The following is a 26,012-nucleotide window of genomic DNA, read 5'->3' as shown; positions in this document are numbered from 1 at the left end:
AAATATCAAAACCATATCCACAAGTGCTTTCAACAATTTAAAGCAATGTCTTAGCATTATTTGGAATAGATATCATATTTAACTTCATTAAAATCATTTCCATAGTGTGGGTAACACATAAATTCCAATGCCATGGAGATCAAGTTCGACACATATTATAAAAGTTTTGAGTCCCTTCTTAGTCAGGAACTATAACATTCACTTTGCAATCAAAATACATTTACTTTTCATGTTTTTTATTTTATTTTTGCAATTTTAAACAAAGTTTTAATAAAATGTTGAAAATTTCTATTTTGTATAAATTCAAAAATAATTTCCTATTTTTCTGGAAATTTTATTTCTAATTTTCAATTGGATCAGCCAGCTCTAATAGGACATAATTCCCTTGGTATAGGACTTTTATTTTTTGTATTTGTCAGTCTTGATAATTCATTAAAAAAAAAAAAACAAAAAACAAAAAAACAAAAACAAAAAACTAATTTTGTGAGTGGTCATTCCATGGGTGAGTGCTAAAACACAGACGTTGTTATGCTACTCTAGAACTAACCGGGTTGCATGTCCTCTTAGTGGGGAGGGGGGTAAAAAAATTTCCAAGTGCTATGACACTGACAATATTATGCTACTACTATTCCTAATGATGCTATAACTGATAGGGTTGTAGGTCCTTTACATAGGTGAGGGATTGAACAAATCTCTAATTAATATTATTATTATGTCTCATTGTGCAAACCTTCCTTGTCTACTGATTTCATTTTGTAGAGAAAGCTTGCTTTGCATAGTGAAAGCTCCACACATGTTGCCTATTAAATTTGGCACCGCATGTGATGTAATTTAATTTATAACAATATGGAGGCACTGGAACAAGGCTTTCGAGTCGACATTTTTTTAACGTTTTTTTCCATGCTAAAGATTCTTGACAGATTCTTCATAGATACCATTATTACTTAACCAACTCTCGGCTTTGTGTCACAACCTCTACTTTCTGCGGAGGGCTGGAACTCATTGTGCCACTATTTCTTCCACCTATAGTTGCATTTAACCTGTAGTAGCAGTGTGTTTATTCATAATGCGCTTGAGGATTGTATTACTGAGTTAGTGTGTATTTTTGTAGTCCTGCAACGTGTATTACTGAGTTATATATTGAATTCAAAAAGCCACATATTAACAATGTGGCATTCCGAGGTCAATGGTGCGTTCAAGTTGTTGCAGTAAGCATTACCAAGATTTTTAGGTTGGGCTATTTTTTGGAGCAATAAATTTGAGTTTAGCTTAATGTTGATTGGTTATATGTACATAGCAGCAAATTGCTACCGCCACCACCATTTCTACCACCAAAAAAATGGAGATTCTAGGCACCAAATGAGTGATCCATTGGCAGTGTGAAGCTTCTCCAATGAAAGAAGGATCCGAAGCTTTATGCTTGAAGCTTGCGCCGAACCTAGAAATATTCGAAGCCTTATTCTTGAAGCTCATGGTAAATCTAAAACTATTCAAAGCTCCCCCTGAGCCTCAAACTTCCCCTCATTACTCTTTCTATAGTAATCTGATTAAGGGGGTTGAAAACTTAGGATCAAGGGGTTTTGTAAAACTATTTGTGTTTTTTTTCCTTTTTTTAATTATTTAATACAGATGGATGTAATTATAACTTAATTTCAAATTTCCTTTATATTTAAAATTTCAAATCATCTGTTATACTTTTTTTTTTAAATTTCAAATCATCTGTTATATTTTTTTAATAATTTACTAATAAAATTAAATTTAAATAATACATTGCCTCATTTTTCCCTGATACTATGAGAATGGTTTCTGATATTGTGAGAATGGTTTGTGAAATAGTGGTAACATATTTGATTATTTTGGTTGAGTTTACAACACTTTCCATTTAAAGAATATTTGAAATTTTGAATAAAATTAAGGTGAGGCTTAGAAGAGAAATATATTAATTTTATTTTTCCGTCTAAATCAATTAGTTTATATGGAATTTTGTTCCGCCATCACTACTGAAAAAATCTTATAATCTTATAGAAAAAGATTAAAAATAAAAGTTACATTAACGGAAGTTAAAACTATCCTAAGAGGCCAGGAAACCAAATCTAAAATAGTTAGATCGACTGGCATCGATTACAAGTAATTGCACTACTCTACATGAAAATGTCACGTGTCTGGTGATTATGATATTCTCCACTAACTTGAAGTTGACGAAAAATTATTGGACATTAATGATTTTGTTAAATACACGGAATTGTGGGAGGGCAAGGGCTAACCAGCCATATATTGTGTATTAAATGCTGGGCCAGCTATGTATGTCAAGGATATGTATGCGCCCCCCATGACTTATGTCGTATATCCATGGAACGGGACTCCGGCGACCACCTTGTGTTTCCGGTGACGAGCGCGGGACCCACCAACTTACAGTACGTCTAATTTATTATCGCAGATTCCCATTTATCTTCCTCACATGGGAATGACATTTGAATTTGAAATTTGATTTCCCGCTTTGTTTTCAAATTTCTTGTTGCGCCTTGTTATCGGATGACATGCTCTCTTTCATCCACAGTTTTAGGTTTGCGTTGGTGTTGGCCTGTGTCTGCAACGCCATCATAGGGCCTTTCACAGCTTTGTGGCCAAATTTTTGGATTTATTGCAGCTAGTTCATATCGTTAGGGCAGAGTGCAGGCTTCACATTTGTAACCCACGGGTCTGCTTTGGAAGGTACAGGGTGATAGCTGGATCGATCTTTGCTATTTTGGAGAGCGGAACGGAGCAGAGGCAGACGAAATTACAGTGACTTTGTTAGAAAACAAACCAGCATCATCGTGACCAGAAAAGGAATGCAGTCGGTCTTGCTGAAACCAGTCAACATTTAAATCCGGCAAATGGTGGACGCAAAGGCATGCTGTGCACAAGACGAAGAAGTAACCTGACAGAGATCAAACCGTCAGTAGGGATGGATGCATTCAGGTTCTATAATCCCCGATGGCAGACTCCGTGGAGACCTGGGCTTAAATCCCAGCAGCCATGCCAACGCGATCGAAGAGCTCTTGCTGTGGCCGTGGTAATGGGGCCTCGGATGACTTGCACATCGTCGTCTTTCTTTTTGTCATCGCTAGATAATAACAGATCAACACTGTATTGCACAAATTCCATTCCCAAGCCATCCAAAACGCTTCTTTTGATGCACCGGGAATATGTCTCCGAGGAAAGAGAATAAATCTCGTCGGGCTTTCGCTATCGATGAAGTCATATGCCAACTTTACCTTCGGAAACGAAATTTCTTTGAGGAATTTCCAACAGAATTTCTGGAGTAGATATAGAAGCCATCGGGAAGAAAATATTAAGAGCCGATTTCCTATTCTTGGTGGTGTTTTCTAAAATTACAACAAGACTTCTGAGGAATTTCCACCCGGATTTCTGGAAGAAATATAGAAACCATTCCTTAGAAAATATTGTTGTCTAAAATTACACCGTAGTTTTGCTTCCAAAGACGAAACAGAGACAACATGCCAAACCCGACAGTAATTGCATGCATAAAAACCATCTGCTCACATTTTAAGTTGAACAACCCCCGGATACAAGGAACCCGTGGAACCTTGTAGCATCATTACTTCCAATATTGAGTGAGTTTGAGTGGTCTTTTGAATCAAAATGCAGTGGTAATATTTCTGGTGTTTGAACTCTATTGAAAGGGTTGAATGTATATTAATTGGTTTTTGAACTCTATTGAGATGGTTGAAGGTATATTAATTAATATGGATGACTAAGATTAGAAATGAATATATATTAATTGTATATTTATTTATCCTAAAAAGGATTAAATTCATGAAGTACAAACCATCTTCTATAGGACAAAATTTGTTTGAAAAAAGTTTCACCTTTTTTGATTTGATTATTTAAAGTTAAGATTGATCTAACATGGTTCCAAATGCTAGGTAATCATTATGTATATGTATTTGTTTGATACTAACTTGACCCTTTGAAATTTACATTATTCTGAATCTAAATAATAATAAATAAAAAATGCTTACTAATGAATTTGGTGAACATGATTAATGTCAATCTAATATTAATCTATGTTATTAAGTTTTTGGAACAGTGGCATAATTTGTACATGATAAAACTTATGTTTATCTATATGTCTTAAAAATATTTTTTTTAGGAATTACATAAGAAATTAGTTGAATATGCATAAAGTAACAATGTTGAATGGAAAAATTTACATATGTCAATTTCTATTTTATAAACTTGTGTTGATTTAGAAATGATGAGAAATGTACATTGAAATCAATGTATATGTTTTTTTATATTTTTAGATGTGTTTATTTAGGAATAATGAAAATGTATATTGAAATGTTTTAAATTATTTGATCATATCTCCCCCTCTCTCTCATTAATGGATGTTTTCTTTTTCAAATAATAAAGTCATGTTATTTTAAATTGACAGTTAACATTACACTCATAGAGTAATACATCATAATCTCAAGCATACCTTAATTACAAAAACTCCTAAAGAATAAATTACACTTTTATTATTGCTGGTTGTCCCAAATGTTTATTGTAGTGTAGAGAGAGCTCTTAATAAAAAAAATCATAACAAATGTGATGAAATGTTGAATCAAAGCACATGTAGTTCCACACAACAACAATACAATGTTAACCAAAATATCCAGTCAGAAAAGGATGCCACACATCCTCCACAAAATGGGAGGAGGAAGCCCTCTTACATGACATTTTGATTCTTTGATCTTTCCCCTCTACTTTGATAACTAGGCATATAAATATTTAGAGGAATAAATTTTGAATGCTTAACTCTAAAAAAGAAAACCTACAAAAATTGAATGACAAAATGATCCATTAATGGACATAAAATACCCCTTCAAATATGAGAGGACATGTTTTAATTCAAGGAATACATCCCAACTAATTTAATCACTCGCAACCTAGGAAAAAAATAATTCCCCAAAATTGGAATGGATTGGATGAGATTTGACTTAATGACATCTAAATATCAATCTTATGGAAAAAAAGTTGATGACAACACCTGATGAAGAAAGTGTAACTAGGTTCGGTCTTCATAAATGTAATTTTGATCTTTGTACTTGTAAAAGAAAAGAAATATTATTTTTGTAAATTGTAAAAATGAGTTTCTTTCTCATTGCATAGGTCTAGCACGTGTTGAAGTGCTATAGGAGAGTCAAAGAGTCAAAGAAAATATTGAAGAACCCTTCTTGGGCATATATCAAATGTATATAAGTCAACCTAGTGTCCAGAACAACCCTCTAAAGACAAGCACAATCCTCTTGAAGAAGTCGGCCAACAAAATGATGTAAAAGCTAGTCATGTCGGCTCAAGAAAGGAGACACAACATTTCATTGTCATGTTGGTTTAATATATGGGTCAAACCACTATAATTACCTAGCTAGGGTCGCCATAGAAAACAAAGGAAAACATAGACTCTCTGTAATTTCGTATGGGTACAGGAAGCTCAGAAATCTAGGACAAGTACACGGGTGCAGACATCTCGAATAAATATAGTGGGACAACATTTTTGGATGAATGCAGTGGTTCATAATATCATATGAGGAGAGCAGTTCTATGTTTCTGGGATGGTCATCATGATCAATGTCTCGGTATAAACAGTGTCGGCATAATTAGTGATGAAGATCTTGGTGCAAGTAACTCTCAATCATACATACTCGGCATTACTTTCTAGACATAGTCACTGTCTCGACATGATTGTGACCTCATTTTTATACAATCTCGACATACCAAACATACTCATAATCTCAGCACAATGGCAACCTTCTTCTCGGACATAATCTTGATGAAGACAAGATCTCGGTGCAACTTTCATATGTTTGAACATACATATCTAAGTATAGAGACCTTGTTGACATGATGATAATATCAGTGAGAGTGCAACAATGATCTAAGTGAGGATACAACTATGGTGTATCAATAATGATCTCATTGTTATGATGAATATCTCAGTGATGGTGTATTGATAATCACCTCAGTGAAGCAACAATGATGATGATGATCTCAGCAGTGACAAAGAAGAGGATTGGTGTCTTGGTCTTGGAGTGGACTAATAGGCCAAGGGTCATGTCCTGTATTCATCAATTGGAATCTATACAAGAAGAATTTTGTGTGGGTTTTCCTCTCAAAGAGTGAGGTTTTGGCCCTGGAAGAAAGCCAACATCTTGTGTTCTTATCTATTTTTTTGTAGTTATTTGATGAACTAAAGATGACACGCTCTAATTGACATGATGATAATATCAGTGAGAGTGCAACAATGATCTAAGTGAGGATACAACTATGGTGTATCAATAATGATCTCATTGTTATGATGAATATCTCAGTGATGGTGTATTGATAATCACCTCAGTGAAGCAACAATGATGATGATGATCTTAGCAGTGACAAAGAAGAGGATTGGTGTCTTGGTCTTGGAGTGGACTAATAGGCCAAGGGTCAAGTCCTGTATTCATCAATTGGAATCTATACAAGAAGAATTTTGTGTGGGTTTTCCTCTCAAAGAGTGAGGTTTTGGCCCTCGAAGAAAGCCAACATCTTGTGTTCTTATCTATTTTTTTGTAGTTATTTGATGAACTAAAGATGACACGCTCTAATTGACATGATGATAATATCAGTGAGAGTGCAACAATGATCTAAGTGAGGATACAACTATGGTGTATCAATAATGATCTCATTGTTATGATGAATATCTTAGTGATGGTGTATTGATAATCACCTCAGTGAAGCAACAATGATGATGATGATCTCAGCAGTGACAAAGAAGAGGATTGGTGTCTTGGTCTTGGAGTGGACTAATAGGCCAAGGGTCAAGTCCTGTATTCATCAATTGGAATCTATACAAGAAGAATTTTGTGTGGGTTTTCCTCTCAAAGAGTGAGGTTTTGGCCCTGGAAGAAAGCCAACATCTTGTGTCCTTATCTATTTTTTTTGTAGTTATTTGATGAACTAAAGATGACACGCTCTAATATTAAAGATTGTGCTAATAAGAAATATAAAAACACCTCACAAATAGTTATCATGCAAGAAAAATCTTAATAATCTAATTTCCCTAGATTCTTCAACATGGTATCAGAGCTAAGGTGTGGACGTCAAAGGAAGGGTAGCAAAAAGAGGCATTCAAAGATCAGCTTCAAGAAGGGAATCAAAGCAAGTTGAATGGCTTTGTCAAGTATGAAGGATCAGTCTACAAAGAATAGTCTACAACAACAAGAAAATTCAGGATAATTTCAGTGCCAGGATCAAGTAATCTCAGTCAAAAATATGAAACATTCAGAACTTGGATCATAGTAAAAAGAAGAAAACACAGTACCTCTCATAGTTTAATTGCTAGACACAAATTTGGTGTTATTACAATCGCTTTCATACCACAGTGATCTCAACAACTTATCGTCTGGAGCATTTTAGGTGATTAGTGCTGGGCAGTGCTCTCAACAACTTATCGTCTGGAGCATTTTTAGGTGATTAGTGCTGAGCATTTTAGGTGATTAGTGCCGGAAAGAATTATATCCCGCGTATCATGCGCAGGTATTCAGGGCAATTGCATGGTTGCAGTACACTTTGATCAACACTCGCCCTGTTGTTGCAATCACACTTTTGAGTTTGATATCTGCCAGCATTCCCTTATCGATTATTATTGTATCAGCGAGTCCTGTAAGTCTCGTGGGTCAAATTACGATGGCGTTACTTAGCAGCTTGCACAGTTAATGATGTGCAAATGACGTAGCTGGAAATTATAATCCATGAATGCAGAAAGAAAAATATGTCATCTTCAGTTCACTCATCCATACTGAATAGTTAGAAAGATCTATTTTGATATATTGCAAAAGAACGTTTAGGACTGACGAATAATATCATCGGGCAAAGTTCAGAGATTTGAACAGACGATCAAGATGCGGATAATACCATCAATTTGATAAAGTAATTGTGTGAATAAAGAAATATTGTTTTTTTATTATATAAAACGGTCTCAGACAGACTAATTGTTTTGTTTGAAAAAAAAAATATTACTCTTTATATATTTTTTATAAAAAAAAAAATAGATTATTATTCATCGGATTTCACGAGGGGCTTCAACCAGATGCGCATTGTTCCGAATTCATAAGGATCTTCTAAACAGTGGTTTGCAACTAATAAGGCTATTCATCTTTTCTATCTTTAATAGATGATATTACTAATAACTTCGTAGGCTATTTATTTATTTGATTGTTTTAGTTTTTAGATATATTTTAAATATATTTTCTATATATTATTTAATATTTATTAATTATATTTGAATGATAAATTAAATTAAAATTATTTGAGAGTGTAGATTTCTACAATAATTTATATTGTCTGAAAGTTTTAGAGAAATTTGAGTAGATGTTTACCCTGTCTTCAAGTAGACACTTCACCCATCATAAGGGACCAAATAGATTAAACCTAACCAATTCTCCCTTTGGCTCACCCATCTTTTTTCCTATATTTTATTTCATCCCTCTTTCTAAAATAAGTTTCAAATTTTATATATGAAAATTTGTTTTTATCTATATATATATATATATATATTCTTTTATATAAAATTTCATATTCTAGTTAATATTTTATCCATTATATATTAAAATATCATAACATTAATCCCAAATAACTTATCCTATTAATCACATCAATCCTTCTCCTAAATATATAAATAATTAAATATAAAAGAATATACTTTTTTATCTAAACCTCCACCCTCTTATCTTTAATATAAAAAAAAAAAAACAGGTGTTGAGTGACATTAAAAATCATCTGATTGGAAGAGCATAGCCTTTTACATAAGTGTCCTATCCTAGTATTTCCTTCTGGTTTCCATAATTTTCTCATCCTATTACATACCAAAATTTCTTCATAACAAATATTGTTATACTAAGAATCTCCAAAAATCTCCATATATTCTCCAAAAATCTCCATTAAGAATTACATGATGATATGCAGTTCTATAGGGGATCCTCTACTTGATGCATGTTGTCTTGTGCAAAGTATTCAGAACTGGAGTTATGCTCCACATTGGCCATTATTGGATGGTCGTCGTTCCCATTGAGTTCAACAAACTCTTGAACTCCAAGATTTCCCACGTTGTGCACCATCTCATTGCCCTCCAGCCAGTCGCAGAGATTCTCCACCCTAAACTATATCATCTTCGTTGCCAACTGTAGACACTCAAATTTAAGCTCTCGCAGACCTATCCGATGGGAGAATATTTCATTTATGGCTCTGGTCTTGGTGAGTTGCATATTTTCTTGGCGATATGTCAACATAATAAGAAACTCCATTGCCCCTACGATCTCAAATAGATGGGCGCCAATCTCGTCACCTTTCTGTCCATCAACATGCACCATTATCGCCTGTTAATCTTGCATTAACCGTCTCAATGTTGTGAGAAAATAAGAAAATTTCACTTCGGCCTCCTGAATACCCTCGTTCTCCATATATAACTGTGCAATTCCTATCCCGAGCCAGCTCCCAAAACCCGTCGCATTGAAGGCTTCTAATCTCTGCCCGTCCACTTGCATCGGATCCATTAATGGTTCAACGTGATAACTATAAAATTTTATTTTCGACCCTCCGCCAAATAGATATGTCTTCACGAGTATATGGATTTCACACATTTTCACCTTAATAAATGTCAAATTGTCGTTGGGTTCTCTATACGGTGTCATCTTCGGGCTTACGTAGCCGCTTCAGGTGGCCATGAAAACAAAAATTCCCACAAAAATATGGCGCTTCATCTTTAATATAATTAAAATGTGTTTAATTAACTTGACTCCACTAATTGTTCACTATTCCCGAGATTAATGCACCAATGGAGCTGCCTCATCTATGAGTTTTTTTTGGTCATTATGGTATAGGTTTGAATGATGGTATTCTCCCATTTAATTTGAGATCTCATGGATTATTTTTGTTTGTTTGTCAAGTTTTTTGTGATTCTGGGTACTTGACTTATGGCTTGAGGAGCCACATGTCTCTTCTCTTTAGTACAGGACACAACCACCACCTGTGATGTTTGATCCTGGGTCGCCTTTCTAACGAGGCCCATCCTCAACCGGTTGTGCTAGTAAGATTTGACTTGATCTCCAAAATTTAATAAGACTCTCATGTTTTCCATTTGATATGCGAACTCATTCAAATGTATTTTGATGTGGTAAAAATAAATATATTGAAATTGACCCATTGATAATTTGATTCTATGCAAAAGCTTTGGAATCCTTAAGTCCTATGTTGTGCGAGTTGCAACACTTTAAATCTTGTTGTATGGCAATTTTAGAGTTGCCAAAGACTTTTAATTCTTGTATTCCATTTGCTATTGTTATTTCCAGCGCTTACCATAATGCCATACACTCTCCCTGATTGTTGGTCACCACCCCTACCCCATGCATATTTGATCTCCCTTTCTTCGTCGAGGTGCGAAACAACCCCTCCCATTCCTGCCTCCCTATTGTTAGTAATATTATTAATATAGATATAATAGATAAATTTTATTTTCAAAAACTTAGAGCTATTAATCAATAATAATAGGAAATAATAATATTCTTATGTTGATAATCAAATTTAAATTAATATTTAAATATCTTATTTCTTCTTATTAACCCTATCGTATTCTTCCCATAAATAAATCAATGAACCGATATATCTTTATAAAATAAATATAAAAATAATATATTTTTAAAATCTAACCCCTTCCCTCTCTATAAAAATTTTAATAGATATACTAATAGCTAAATATTATTTATAATTTTTATAATAGATATACTAATAGCTAAATATTATTTATATATTCTAAGTTATTAACTAAATATTAACAATGGTTTTATATTTATAAATTAATTAAATTAACAATTATATATATATAGATAGATAGATATAGACAAGTCACTATAATAATAATTCTAAACTCTCCATCACCACTATTTACATTAAAAATTAAAAATTAAAAATTATTGACCTATTAATATAAAATTTTAAATAAATAAATCTATTATTTTATTTTTTTTACAACATTTTCAATTATAATTTTGCAGCATCAAATAATTTTATCAATTTCTTTTATTATAAAGGTATTTTCTCATCTTTTGAGAGTTCATCCCCTCTCTCTCTCTCTCTCTATATATATATATATATATATATATTTTTATCTTTATAAATATTATTTCACTTTCCATCATCTGGTTATTACACAGTTTTATCCATAAGTTTTATAAATTAAAATTCCTTTTTTATACAAATAATAAAATTGTAAAAAATTATAATTAAAATTTTAAATAAGAAAAATAATAATAATAAAATTTGAATTTATCTTTAAAGTAGTTATATTTTTTTGTTTTTTTAAATTAATTGATTGATTTTAAAACACTTATTTGAAAAAGTGTGATATGAAGTAAAATATAAATTTTTTGAAATAGGGTATTGATAAAGCATAATATTGATTAATAATATTATAACAAAGTCTATTTATAAATTTGAAATCTCCATATTAAAATAAAAATAAGTATTTTGATAATTATTACAAATTGATCCCTATTACTATCCATTTAATTTAATTACTATACTAATATTTAAAAATTCCAAAAAATTAACAAATAAAAATATTAATTTATTTTCTAAATTACTACTAAAATTATAAAATATATTAACCATTATTTAGACCATTTTAAACTATAAGCATATTTTCAATTATTTTTCCTCAAATATTAATAAATAAAATTATTAATAAATTAACAATATTTTACCATTATTTAGACAATTCCACATTATCAAGTATAATTTCCATTCTTTTTACACTATTGAGGATCTTGTGATAGAAAATAACTAAAATACATTTTGAATATGGGAAATTTGATTCTTATGTTCATAATGAAGTGAAACTATGATGAGTACATTTATCATCGAGAGTTAATTTTCTCACGTGAATATAGATTAGCATACTATTAAAGTGGAGAAAAGGAGATTTTGAAGTGAATCTGAATGGTTATATTGCTAGAAGATATATTGATAGTTTTGGATTATTAGCATACTATTAAAGTGGAGAAAAAGATATTTTGAAGTGAATCTGGTTATATTGCTAGAAGTAGAAGATATGTTAATAGTTTTGGATGGTGCGTGAATAATGGATAGATGATCCATATTTATATATTGGAAGTACAATGATTTTTATATATTTTAGTAGAGTTGCATAGGTATAATCGTCACATTCAAATAACACGTTTCCAAATGTGTAAGCAGATGTAGATGTAAGACTCAATCATCCATATTCAGTCTAATAGTTCAGCATGTCAATAGAGGTCATAACTTTCTTCAGATGTGAACATATCACTTGCATTATCTTCTTTCCTATCATCAAAAACATAAAAGTGACATTGGTGCCTCTTGGGATTGACATATTTAATTGTGTATGTATGAATTATGCTTGGTAGAAGACAAAGATGTGAAAGTAAAGGGTAGAGAATTTGTTGTCACACATATTTTTGGTGGGAAAACTCAAGTCTATAATTTAAGAATTCTCTTATTTTCAATTGTAAATCTTGCTATAAAAATCTTGGCTTGATTTTATCATGCATTTGAAGCATGCCTATCTCTATTTCAATTGTTAACATTTTACTCAATTTGAAGCTTAGTGGTAGCTTGAATGGAAAATTTGCTTAAAGTTGCATTGAAAGTAACCGAGTCATTGTCATTAAGATAGAATCTTAGTTATTTAATCCATATCAAAATTAAATTATATTGATTGTTTTGAAAAAATAGAGGCAAATAAATTGTTGTAAATCAATAGAGTTGAGGAGCATATATTTATATAGATAATGAAAACAATGGGCATGCCCTAAATTCTTCATTAATTGCTCATAAAAGTAGGAAAACATATCCAATTAACACAATAATTTTGGACAAAAAGAAAATAAGGGAGCGGGGTTTTAGAAAGAATAAGTAATTGAGTTTGTTACATCATCATTCATTAAAAATGAAATGTTGTCATGGTTCACATTGATATGCTATCATTTCCTCTTAAAGAAAGCGGGGATCAATTTTGATCTCAATTGAAAAACTATATTGGTTAAATTTTTAGACAAAATTAAGAACTACATTAATGGAAGCATCATGGTAAGTCTCAATTCTAATGCAGAGGAAATTATAGGAAGGAAAATTTAATGAAGAAAAACATAGAGCTAGAGAACTTATAGAGTACTTGGAAAAATGTTACACATAAAACTATTGCAAAACAAAGGTTTGTGGAATTCAAATTTCTATTTCTCCTCTCAATAAAATAATAACTTCAATCTTGTCAATCTCCATGGACAACAGATTTTGTGTGTCACTCATTGAAATCCACTTACGTAGCGCAAAATTATACAAAGGTTCTCATTCAAAGACAAGTTTCAGGCCTAGCTTTGGACATGAACTATGATAGCTCATATCCAACCCTCCTCTAACTTCAATTTTAATTATGTTAATGATTTTTTTCCAATGGTGGCGAAGAAGGAGTCTCTACTAGTGGTATAGATGAAACTAGAGGTAATAATAGTGGAGGTAAGTAGGGAGGTCCTATACATATTGGTGGTACCCCTTTATTTATATATTTCTTTCTCCCTCTCCTCCTTCTCTTAGCAATTCACATCCTAATGATGGGTATTGTTCTGGACTTGAATCGTTGATTGAAAATGTTCGTTGTGGATAAAAATAGAGAAGAAAATCCTTTAAGATTAATATAATACTACAAATGGAAAATTGTAGTTGATCTGAACTTAAAGAGGAATGCAACAACTTACAGATATACTCATAAACACAGAGATGCAGTAGAAAAACACTTCATTTCATTAATAGAAATACACTGAACTATGCTTACAAACAGAATGGAAATAAGATAGCTCGGGCGATGGTAGCTTATCTCTCAGAAGAGATGTGGCGGCTACATGCCTCTGAACTGAGTTACAATGAGGCTCAAGGGCCTTTTTATTATTGAACAATAAGAGAAAACCATAAACAACCAAAACCCTAACCTGAGGAGATGTAACACCAAGAGTTTATGGCCATGTTGGGGTTAGTTGGGCAACCAACTTCCGTGGGTCGTAACTTGGTCATATTATCTCTATTTGACGCATATGGTACCTCGTTGGAAAGATCTCTCCGAGGACTAAAACTTCCGACATGATTTCCTATGTAATCACTAATGATTATGTAGGTAATTGCATTGAAAGTTTTATTCCTCGGAGAGATATTTCCAACGAGCTATCATACATGTCAAACGGAGATAATATGACCAAGTTACAACCCCGGGAAGTTGGTTGCCCAACTAACCCCAACGGGGCCCATAAACGCATGGTGTTAAATCTCCTCGGGTTAGGGTTTTGGTTTTTTAGGGTTTTCTCTTATTGTTCAATAATAAAAATGCCCTTGAACCTCATTGTAACTCAGTTCAGAGGCATGTAGCCACAACATCTCTTCTCAGAGATAAGCTACCATCGCCCGAGCTATATTATTTCCCATTCTGTTTGTAAGCATAGTTCAGTATATTTTTATTAATGAAATGAAGTGGTTTTCTGCTACATCTCTGTGTTTATGAGTATATCTGTAAGTTGTTGGATTCCTGTTTAAGTTCATATCAGTGGTATTAGAGCGATCTAATCTTTCTCTATTTTTCTTTGCATGCCCCCAATGAGGTCAGGGTATAAGGAGTTAGGGCTCGATCTGGTTGAACCATTGCAGGATCAACCTTGCAAAACCTGACGACCTCCCATGGCGGAAGAAAAGAAAGACAAGGGGGTAGGAGATCCTTTCAAAATGTTGCTCGAAGAAGCCCTCAAGCAACAGAGGGACGCGATGATGGATAAAGTTTCCCAAATCCTTCGACGACTACCCACAGGTTATGCATCTTAATGTAGCAGCCACTCTAGAGGCACCACTCCTTTTAAGGTACAAGTTAACTTTGATATTCCCATATTCGAAGGCCTCATAGATGCAGACGCCATAAATAAATGGTTAAATCTATTGGAATGATATTTTTCAGTTCATGACTTTTCCAATTGAGAAAATATTACGTTTGCACTTCTCAAAGCACACCACACGTCAAGGACTAGTGGGATACCTACTGTGAACAAAAGGACGAGAGTGAACCCTCAATTTTTTTAGCTGCACCCACTTGGAATTCTTTCTGAGACGCTATCAAGGAACAATATTACCATGTCAGTAGCTATGAAGATAAATACATAAAGTGGACTACGCTATGGCAAGGAAGGGACCAAGATGTGGCAGAGTTCACAAATAATGTCCATACCCTTCGCATGAAGTTGGGTATCAAAGATACTGAGCAGCATTTGGTGCTCAAGTGCGGCCACTGCCTACACAAGTACATCCATGACGAGATGAAGTTCCTAGACATTTCCTTGCTTGGCATGACGTATTGGTACGTTGTAAAGATTGAGAAGAAGTTTAAACAGAAGAAGCGAGTCTTTGGATCTGCGAATCCAAAGTAAGGAAAAGGCACCCCCAAACAAAAGAACAAGGGACCAAGCTAAGGCGGGGCTACCCAGGACAAACCGCTGAAACCGCAAGTAAAGAACAACATCACGAAGACAAAGAAGGATACGGGAAAATGGTGTGAGTTCCATAAGAGCTCCACTCACAGTACAAGTGAGTGTCAGGCCAAGCAGTCACTGGTCGCTGAGCTGAAGGCTTCTGAATCAGACGCAGGTTTTGACTCTTAATCAAAACCCGATAAGGGGACTAATAAAGGGAAGCAGATCATTGATGCGGATCTCAGTGCCACCATGGCCACCACAAAGATCTAGAAAATTGAGCCTAAAGATCCAAAGGAAGGGGAACGTCTCTTCCATTCACAAATGTGGGTGAAGGGTTCTCCACTGCAGTTCATTGTCGATAGTAGGAGCCAAAAGAACCTCATTTTAGCAGAAGTCGTGAAGCGGCCAGGCCTAAATACTACATCACATCCACAACCATACACCATCGGGTGGCTTCACCAAGGACGACATCTTCGTGTTAGCCAGCAGTATCACCTCCCTATAGCATCAAGCCCTTCATGGATGAGGTATTGTGTGACATTTCTCCTCTTGAAGTTTCTGATGTATTGTTAAGACAACCATACTTGTGGAAGTGACATGTTGTATATGAGTTAAGACCTCGCTCTGTGATTATTTCTTTGGCTAATAAGTTGTAGAGGATATCAGAGGTATCCATGTCTACCGCCATCTCATTTATCATTGTAAAGCAATGCAATAAGATCATCTCCCAGACTAGGAAATTCCAAGCAGGGCTCCTCTGCACAACAACAACAGATGGACAAGGTTGTGGAGGAGTACAGGTACATTTTTGCCTCACCCACAGGGGTACCTCTACACTGTCAGGTCAAGCACTGCATCGATCTAACCCCAGGCACGTCGCTACCCAATGGACTGATCTATCGACACTTTGTTCTAGAGAACGACAAGATCAAGAAACATATTTAAGAACTACTGTTGATAGGGCACATCAGGCCAAGGTCATCACCTTGTGGGAGCTCAATTGTATTGGTACAGAAAAAGGATGGGACCTGGAGGCTTTGTATTGACTATCGAGCACTGAACAAGATCACTGTCCTGAATAGGTACCCAATCCTGTGGATTGACGAGCTTTTGGACTAGCTCAAGGGGGCCAAATATTTCAGTAAGATCGACTTGAAATCAGGTTACCACCAGGTTCCTATCGAACCCTCCGATGCGTGGAAGACTGCCTTCAAATCCAAGGAGGACCTTTTTGAATGGTTGGTCATGCCATTTGGTTTGACGAATGCCCCTGCAACCTTCATGAGACTGATGGATGATATCTTGCGGCCCTTCACCAATGGTTATGTATTTAGATGACATCTTGATCTTCAGCCAAAGTTGGGAAGAGCACCTCCATGATATTCGACAGCTCCTTCAGACCTTTCGACAACACAAGTTGTGTGCTAACTTGGAGAAATGTACCTTTGGCCTGACCCAGGTTCAATATATGGGGTACATCATTGATGATCAGGGTGTACATGTGGACCCATCCAAGATACAAGTCATTCGGGATTGGCCAGCCCCAACCACTCTAACAGAGCTCCGCAACTTTTTAGGTCTTGCCAATTTCTACCGTAGGTTCGTGTTGGGGTTCTCTCATATTGCCTGGCCTTTAAGCCAAGTCACCAATGGCAGAGCGAAATCCATGTTCTTTTGGTCCAAAACCCAGTAGTGGGTGTTCTCCGAGTTGAAGAATCACCTCTGTTCTGCACTAGTGCTCACATTACCACACCTCCAACAACCATTTGAGATTGAGACAGATGCCCCCGACTATGATATTGGTGCAGTTCTTACTCAACATGGGCATCCAGTGTCTCACCACAGTGAGACGGTTTCAGACACAGTACGAAAGTACCCCACCTACGACAAAGAAATGCATTCCATTGTGCAGGTCTGCCGTCAATGGAAGCATTACACTATGGGTAAGGAAACGGTCATCCACACAGACCACCTCCCTCTACAATTCATACAGACACAAGGGAAGTTACAGAACGATCGTCATCAGAAATGGTCCACCTATCTGCAACAGTTCCATTTGAACATTAAGTATAAGAAGGGAAGCACCAATAATGTCATTGATTGCCTTAGCTGACCACCGATCATGGTGCTAATCACTATTCTCGACTGCTATGGACATGAGACATCGAGGTGGCCGCACATTTACAAGAGTGATCCAGAATTCGACAACATATACTAGACACTCCTAGAAGGAAAGAACGTTATAAATTTTCACCTTCAAGATGCACTGTTATGCCACTAGGGACACATATGTGTTCCTTCAAGTGAGCGTTCCAGGATGATTTTGGAGGCGCACTACGGTTGGTTCGTTGGACATTTCGGAGTAGAGAAAACCATGGCGGTATTGCAGAAGTATTTTTATTGGCCAAAACTTTGTCAGGATGTTGGGAAGTACATTAGATCCTGCACCGCCTATGCCATTACCAAACCAACCATCAAGAAGCAAGGCCTTTATACTCCTCTACCTACTCCTAGTCAGCCTTGGGAATCTGTCTTCATGGATTAAATGTCAGGCCTTGTTAGGTCAATTTACTATGTAAATTAACACAAGTCTTTAATTATCAATCTGAGCTTGTAAGCTTAGAAGCATGTCCAAAGTCTATAGATTCCAATGGTAGTCAATTTTAGAAGATGAAATAAAAAGATTAAAAGAAATTCACATTACAAATATAAAATCTAAGTAAGTAATTTCTAATTCACTTAAATAATATGTGGGATGAGGCTCCTAACTTAGGAGAACCTCGTTGTCCTTCCCTACAATAGTATTTCCATGAACAAAAATCCAGAAGAACTAATTAACAATGGTTTATGATGTAGAAGATGTAAAATAAGAGGCACCTAACTAAGGAGGACCAAGTTGTCCTTCTTCACAATTCTACTCTATCATAATCACCATTGCTTCAAACTGGAAATACAGAAATAACTTCAAATGAGAAAAGGAGAATGAAATCTAGTCTTAGTTCAAGATCAAATAGAAGGGGAATTTAACTTAAATTCCTGTGTGTCCCTTCATATGTAGATTACAATTAAAGAAATATTCATTCAACAATCATCACACATCTAAATACATTTGAAATAAGAAATAATTTATGAAAACTATGAAAATTTAACCAAGAAGTGCACTTAGCTTGGTGTGGGGGCCTCCACCCTTGCATTGCACACTTGAAGAAATCTAAGCTACAACAACTTCATTAAATCAACCAAGAATGAACAAAAAATTGAAATGAAACGGATTCTTCAATTAACTTTCAGCCTTCAAAGAGTCTCAAAATCAGATTACATAAATTCTACATGCTTAAGCCTTCAATAGTCTTGGATTAAATAGAGAAATAATAAACAAACTTGACTAAAAAGTCTCTAACAACCTTACCTATCCTAATCCCATCTGTCATGGTCGAATCCACCCATTCAGTTACACAAAATTTGGAAAAATCCCAAAAATCACTAATTTTGGCCTATTTCCTAGGGATTTCTTGAATGAATGGTCCTGTTTGACCAACTTTGACTGGGCTTATTTAAGCTCGGTTTGACCGAACCAATAGGAACACGTCCATTGTTAGTTCCCAAGCTTTCTAGAAATGTTCTCATCTTGTGCCTAGGTGTCCTGGAATTATGACATCAATGAAGCCATTACGGGAATTTCTAGTCCTGTCCAAAAATGCACTTAAAATCTATTTTTTGTAAAAACATCTAAAAATTGAAAAACTTAATTTATATACCTGAATATGCATAAATTGGTCAAAATAGGGTGTATATGGATGGTAAATGGATGGATAAAATGGAAATTAAGTGTATTTAATTAAACAAAATTAGATAAAAAAACAAGGGCTAACATCTCCCCCTTGTTGATGTACAAGCACGTCCTCATACTTGCCTCTGTCTCTTTGACCTTCTTCTTCTATATGATAGTTGCCTTGTTGATGTACCTGTGACTCTGGCTCCTGATGTTGAAGCTTCCTGATGAGTTACTTGTACAAGGATGTTAAAAACCTTATGTCCTTTTTCTTCTCTTTTATAAATTTCTATTTTCACCTTTTTGTTTCTCATCTTTACAAATGACAGTAATAATGAGCTTTGAAATTCTTGACCTTGTACTATGGAATTCCAATAATTAGTATTAATTATGACCATGTGATGAAAACTATAGGCACATTTTAAACATGATGAACTCCTTGGCGATCAACAACAATGCCACACAGTTACAAAGAAAACACCAATCGAACACATCAAACCTTATTTTACTTGTGTAGGGAGTTTTCTTCCTGCCATAAATCCACTACAAAATAACTTGTGCCAATCCTTTTTACTAGGGATTCACTTTCAATTTAGCCACTTTTTTACCCATGCAATTTGCAAAATAGGGATCGAAAGAACCAGGAAAATATCCCAAATAGCAACGAATTTGAGAAAATTGTCTGTGTCGAGCCTAATTGGGCTCATTCTCAAGAAAACACATGTTTTCATTTTTCACATTTCAATTTAGTTTTCTCATAAAAATCAACGAAAAATAGTGGGTTCTTAAAAATCGAAATGCATTTCTCGGACTGAATAAAATTTCATGATCATTCAATTTGAAATCAATTTTTGGAAGATTACTAAAGCGTGCATTCAATTGGAAATCGATTTCTAGAGACAAAAACCATTCTGCAATTTTGAATGTTGCTTTTAAATTTAATAACATCACCACTCACTGCTTCTTCTTTTTTTAATCAAATTCTGGAAATGGGCAATTTTCATAAATTTGAACAAGCATTTTTTAAAATTCACCTTCTTCATCTTCTTAGAAATGGAATTCTAGAGATTTACTTTATGTTGTAGAAATCAAAATGTTGAAGGTGATCTCATTTGGAGACATTGAATGCTAGAGAATGCTCAAGGTAACCACTACATGCAACATAACCACTCACTCATTCACTACCTTTTGAGAAATTGATTCTTGTTTAATGAAAATCAACTTACAAGGCGATCATAATTATGTTCAGCTACATAATCTTCCTCAAAAATCGAAATTTGGAAAATAAAAATCATCCTTCTTTGCCTTCAATTTTTGTGTCTTCTCTCTTCTGCTGCAAGAAGGAGTGTGTTTCTCTGATAAAAAAAAAAAATTATCTCTGTATACAAAGATCATAAAAACATTTTTACCATGTTTTTATTGCTCCTTAACTTATAATTCAATCTCTGTTTTTGGCAAAATTTATCAAAAATCCCTGTGTTGAAAATTTTCACTGTGCACATAGATGAAACAAATTTGCCCATAAAAACCATACATGGATGAAACAAATTATGCCCATTGTGTGTAAAAAAATAGAAAAAAATTGTTCTCTGTATGTATCAAAATCAAAATGGAAAACTTTATGTTTTCACATACAACCACGCATGAGGAAATTGCGAGATTACCCGATCTTTGATTAACTGCAAGAAAACTTGTAGAAATTTCTTGGAAATGGTTGTTTTCCCATGTTAAACAATACAATTTCAATTAAAACTCTTCTCTCGACATTTCAAAATCTACAGGTGGTAGCATGTGACAACGTGTATCTATGGTGACAAATCCTTAACTGAAGTCGCATTTTTCATACTATGACACCTCTTAAATAAAATCATGAGTTTAACTATCCTTGTAATCCTCTAACTGTTGATAAATTTATGGGATTCACTCTTTCCTGCCACTTGTGAAATGCTTGGGATTTTCCAGAGAGAAGGTCAGCTTGGCGTAAAGAAAATCTCGGTCTCTAACTTCGTCATTTAAACATATTTATTTCCCTTTATTTCTCCACATAGTCCTTTAATTTCTTTGCCCAATTCCACGCTATTCTCCATAGCGTAGTGATTCCTCCACACAGGGTTTCTTTCTGCGTTTGTTAGGCAGTCTTCTTCATTGTTATTTCTACTTTGTTCCTATGCAATTTTCTTCTTTCCATGGCTCAGAGTCTCACAAATTTTACTACAACTATCCTTCTACAGCCCAGAGTATCCTCTACGGCTAATCAACACTACTCCACAACTCACATCATTTCAGAACTGCGTAATTCTTTGAGTTTCAGAACTACAGACTTCTCTTTGAAAATTTGACCGTTTTGATTTGACCCTCTGATGTCGATTTCAACGCTGTTGTGATTTGAAAATTTGTTTCATAAGGCCTTAACTCATTCTATTGTATGCCCATCTTGGTTTCAATCATTTCATGGCTCCATTTGTATTTGCAATGATATATATATGCGCCTTTTCATTGCTTATAGTTTTGCCTTCATACATATATTTGTCATTTTATTCATTTTTTCTAATTTTGATTTTAAAATGACCATTGGATAGGTCATTTTGAAATCAATTTTTTTTTATGATGACTCTAACCCTTGTGTTTTGTAGGCAACAAAAGAATTCCTTAAGGGCAAAAATATTGTCCTCAATTTTGGATCAAAAATGCTTATAGGAAAATGTAGGGATATATGGATTAATGTAGGTTAAGTGAAATGTATGGCAAGGTAATGGTAGGGTTATGATGATGTATGATGGTGTAATGGATATGATTATAATGAAGTTTATAGGATGTCAATGTAGAATGCATATCCAAGCTAAATTAGTTTTAAACAATTTTTAGATAATTTAAAAAAAATCGAAATTTTAAGAGCAAAATTTTCACTTACTGTACTTGTACTCCCATAAAATATTTGATGTCAATGCTAATTGATGATGTCGTTTGCTGGTTCATTTTTTATTCATGATGATGGTTCTTCAAGGATATTCTTTGACGGAATGTAGACATTAGTTTCTACATTTGATATTCAGGTCCCTTTTATATTATCCTTGTTCAGGTCCCTCACTCATGAATGTGGATGCAGGTTCTTTATTCAGGTCCCTAACTGATAAATGTGAATACGGGTGATTTATTTAGGTCCCTTATCAAACCATTGCATGGTTTGATTTTTATGAATCTTCCCCTTTGTTGATCTTGAGACTTGTCCTCAAGTCTTGTGGAGAATGATCCTACAAAATAACCGAAAAAAAAAAGTAAAATAAATTAGGGAATTCATATTGGCCAAACTAGTTGGTTTTCCGATATGAAATTGAGTTTGTATTGCGCCAGTTTCCTGGATTTTTACAACCAAACTCCTTTATTATTATTATTATTATTATTTTAATGGAGGTGGGGTAAAAAGGTGTAGGGAAGTATAGAAAGCTTATGAAAGTATCATAGGTTGAAATCGTGATTTGGACTTCAACATGGTAGATCTGAATGATTGTGAAGCTTAGCATACAATATGGTAGATGAATGAAATCATGAATAATGTGGCTTATGAAAGGCTTCTTAGGCAATGGATGTGAGCTGTCATGGTACAAAAACTTGACTTCTTCTTCTGATGATTAGCTCCATGCCTTTTTTCTCGATCTCGATTCATGTTGTAGGGTTGTTGGTGGTGTTGGTCAGCAATTGAAAACAAGCTTCAAGAGTTTTGAGTTTCTTTGAATGAACTCAACATTAGGTGAATTGCCACTTCATTTTCACTTGAATACTTTCATTTCATATTCGTAGATATAAATTTTTAAAGATTGATTTTAAAAATCCTTCATCTATGAAACTAACCTCTCAAATCTTTCGGGGACCTGCAAAAACATAGCACTTGCCTGCAATACGATATTAAATGATGGAGGAAGAGAGGTGTACAGTCTCTTTTCTTCCAAGAAATATATATAATAATTACAAGTGATGCTTAAAAACAAGTCCAAAGATGATATTCAAAGAAATTTCATTTGTTTACCCCTTGAGGAATGGTGGCCACCCTAGACCTCCTAGCAGTATTTTGTTCACAAAATATTTGTTTTATGTCCAATTAGAGTGATTCCAAAGCCAAGTTAAAGTGAATTCATATGGATACTTCTAGTATAAATAGGTTTTCAAAATGGTTTAAAATGATATGGTAAAAATGATAAGGAGTACCATGTTTGATAGAGTTGCTTGTGAATTTTTTACGAGACCAACAATCACTATTGAAGTGTAACGTTTTCATTAAAGATCGGATCGATGTGATTCCACTTGGAGATTCAAGTAGATCCAATTTTTTTTATTTCCAGTCGAAATAGGTTTTAAAAATTCTTAGGCTTGATATCAGAAATTTTCTGATGAACAGATGTAAGAGGCAGAGTTTTACTATGCTGATTTGAAGACATGCATCCACTAAATGTGGCCTAACTTTTTCATTTTACCTCAAAATGGGATTATTAAAATTTTGTATTGATCTAGACTTGAATATCTATGTCCCATATAAATAGGTTTTGAAAATAAGATGATTTGATATGTTAAATATGCCAATGAACACTCAATACCTAGAATTGTCACCATGCAGATTTTTCGAGAAGTAGTTAGTATTTCAAGAATAATTTTTTCATATGATACCCGATTGAGGTGATACAAATTTATTTGGAAATTATATTCTAAGGGATATCTTCCCTATGAATATTAGGTAAAAATGTTTCCATTAGACACCTCAAATATAGGTTGTAATAACTCTGTCCTCAAAATTTCTCTTGAGATCTAGTGTTTATTTTTACCTTGTCTTTTTCATTTCTGAATCTAATTGAAAAATAGGTTTAAAAACTAGTTTTCAAGATATTGTTTACTGCATTTTTCCATAAAATCCTTCCAAATGAGTATTGAACAATGATTTGAAGAATTATTCATGAGAGTTTGAAACAAAATTATTATGGAAGTCTTATTGTGAACTCATTCTACTTATTTATTTATTCTATTCTATCATATTCTATTGTAGAAAAATAAGTCATTCTCTCAAGTATAAGAGAATTTCCAATGCATCCATTTGTGTAACAAGATCATAAGTAGACTCACATCCAAGTTTGAAAAATATACCTTAATGAATACTTGGACTTGAAAAATTAGTTGATCATAAAGATTTGATGCTAAAGGATGTTGAAAAATGGAGTGGTATTGTGGCCTAATGACTAGTTGAAACCAAGTTTGAATGTGATCTTTAAGTTTTTGATTTTGCTCAACTATCATAGCACAAAGTTCTTCTTGTGGAACTTGTTCAAAATCATGAATGCACAAGGGATATTCTATAAATTCTTCAATTTCTAGCTCTATTTTTTGAACTTCATTGCATGCGATCCATAACTCATTTATATCCTTACAAAGATAAATAGAAGAGGTTTCTAGGTTCTCTTCTTGTGAATTCTCTTGATGTATACTTTGTTGCTCTTCTATCCTTTGAAATGAAGATTCATCCCTAGTGAACATTCTAAATTGTGGAAAAGGATTTGAGAATAGTCTTATGGTGGCATACCCTCCTTCTCTAAATGATTTCTTTAACATCATGTTTTGTAAATCTTGTTTTACAAATGGATTTAGTAGTTAGTATATTTTTATTAGTGGTTTGGGGGTTTTATTTTGGAATCTACCTTCCTAATTTCTATGTTTAAGCATGAATAACCATAACGAAAAGTGTTTTTTGTTTTGTTTGTTTGTTTTTTTTTTTTTTTAATGTGTTTGTTGTTGGCTTCTTTTTTTTTTAAATCTTCCTAATTGACTATATTGAAGTATTCTTCCTCGGCAATGGCACCAAAAATGTTAGGTCAATTTACTATGTAAATTAACACAAGTATTTAATTATCAATCCGAGCTTGTAAGCTTAGAAGCATGTCCAAAGTCTATGGATTCCAATAGTAGTCAATTTTAGAAATGAAATAGAAAAATTAAAAGAAATGCATATTACAAATATAAACTCTAATTAAGTAATTGCTAATTCACTTAAATAATATGTGGAATGAGGCTCCTAACTTAGGATAACCTGGTTGTCCTTCCCTACAATACTATTTCCATGAAGATAAATCTAAAAAACTAATTAACAATGGTTTATGATGTAGAAGATGTAAAAGAAGAGGCTCCTAACTAAGGAGGATCAGGTTGTCCTTCTTAACAATTCTACTCTATCATAATCGCCATTGCTTCAAACCAGAAAGGCAGAAATAAATTCAAATGAGAAAAAGAGAATGAAATCCAATTTTAGTTCAAGATCAAATAGAAGTGGAATTTAACTTAAATTCCTGTGTGTCCCTTCATATGTAGATTAGAATTAAACCAATATTCATTCAGCAATCATCACACATCTAAATACATTTGAAACAAGAAATAATTTATGAAAACTATGAAAATTTAACCAAGAAGTGCACTTAGCTTAGTGTGGGGGCCCTCCACCCTTGCCTTGCACACTTGAAGAAATCTCAGCTATAGCAACTTCAGTAAATCAACCAAGCATGAACATCAAATTGAAGTGAAATAGGTTCTTCAATTAACTTTTAGTCTTCAAAGAGTCTCAAAATCAGATTACATAAATTCTACATGCTTAAGCCTTCAATAGTCTTGACTTAAATAGAGAAATAATAAACAAGCTTGGCTAAAAA

The sequence above is a fragment of the Pinus tabuliformis genome, chromosome 4_1, assembly GCF_031772625.1.
Source record: "Pinus tabuliformis cultivar Carrire ecotype Pingquan chromosome 4_1, CPIR1, whole genome shotgun sequence".
Taxonomy (NCBI): domain Eukaryota; kingdom Viridiplantae; phylum Streptophyta; class Pinopsida; order Pinales; family Pinaceae; genus Pinus; species Pinus tabuliformis.
The sequence above is the reverse complement of the archived record's forward strand: the minus strand, read 5'-3'. Positions refer to the sequence as shown.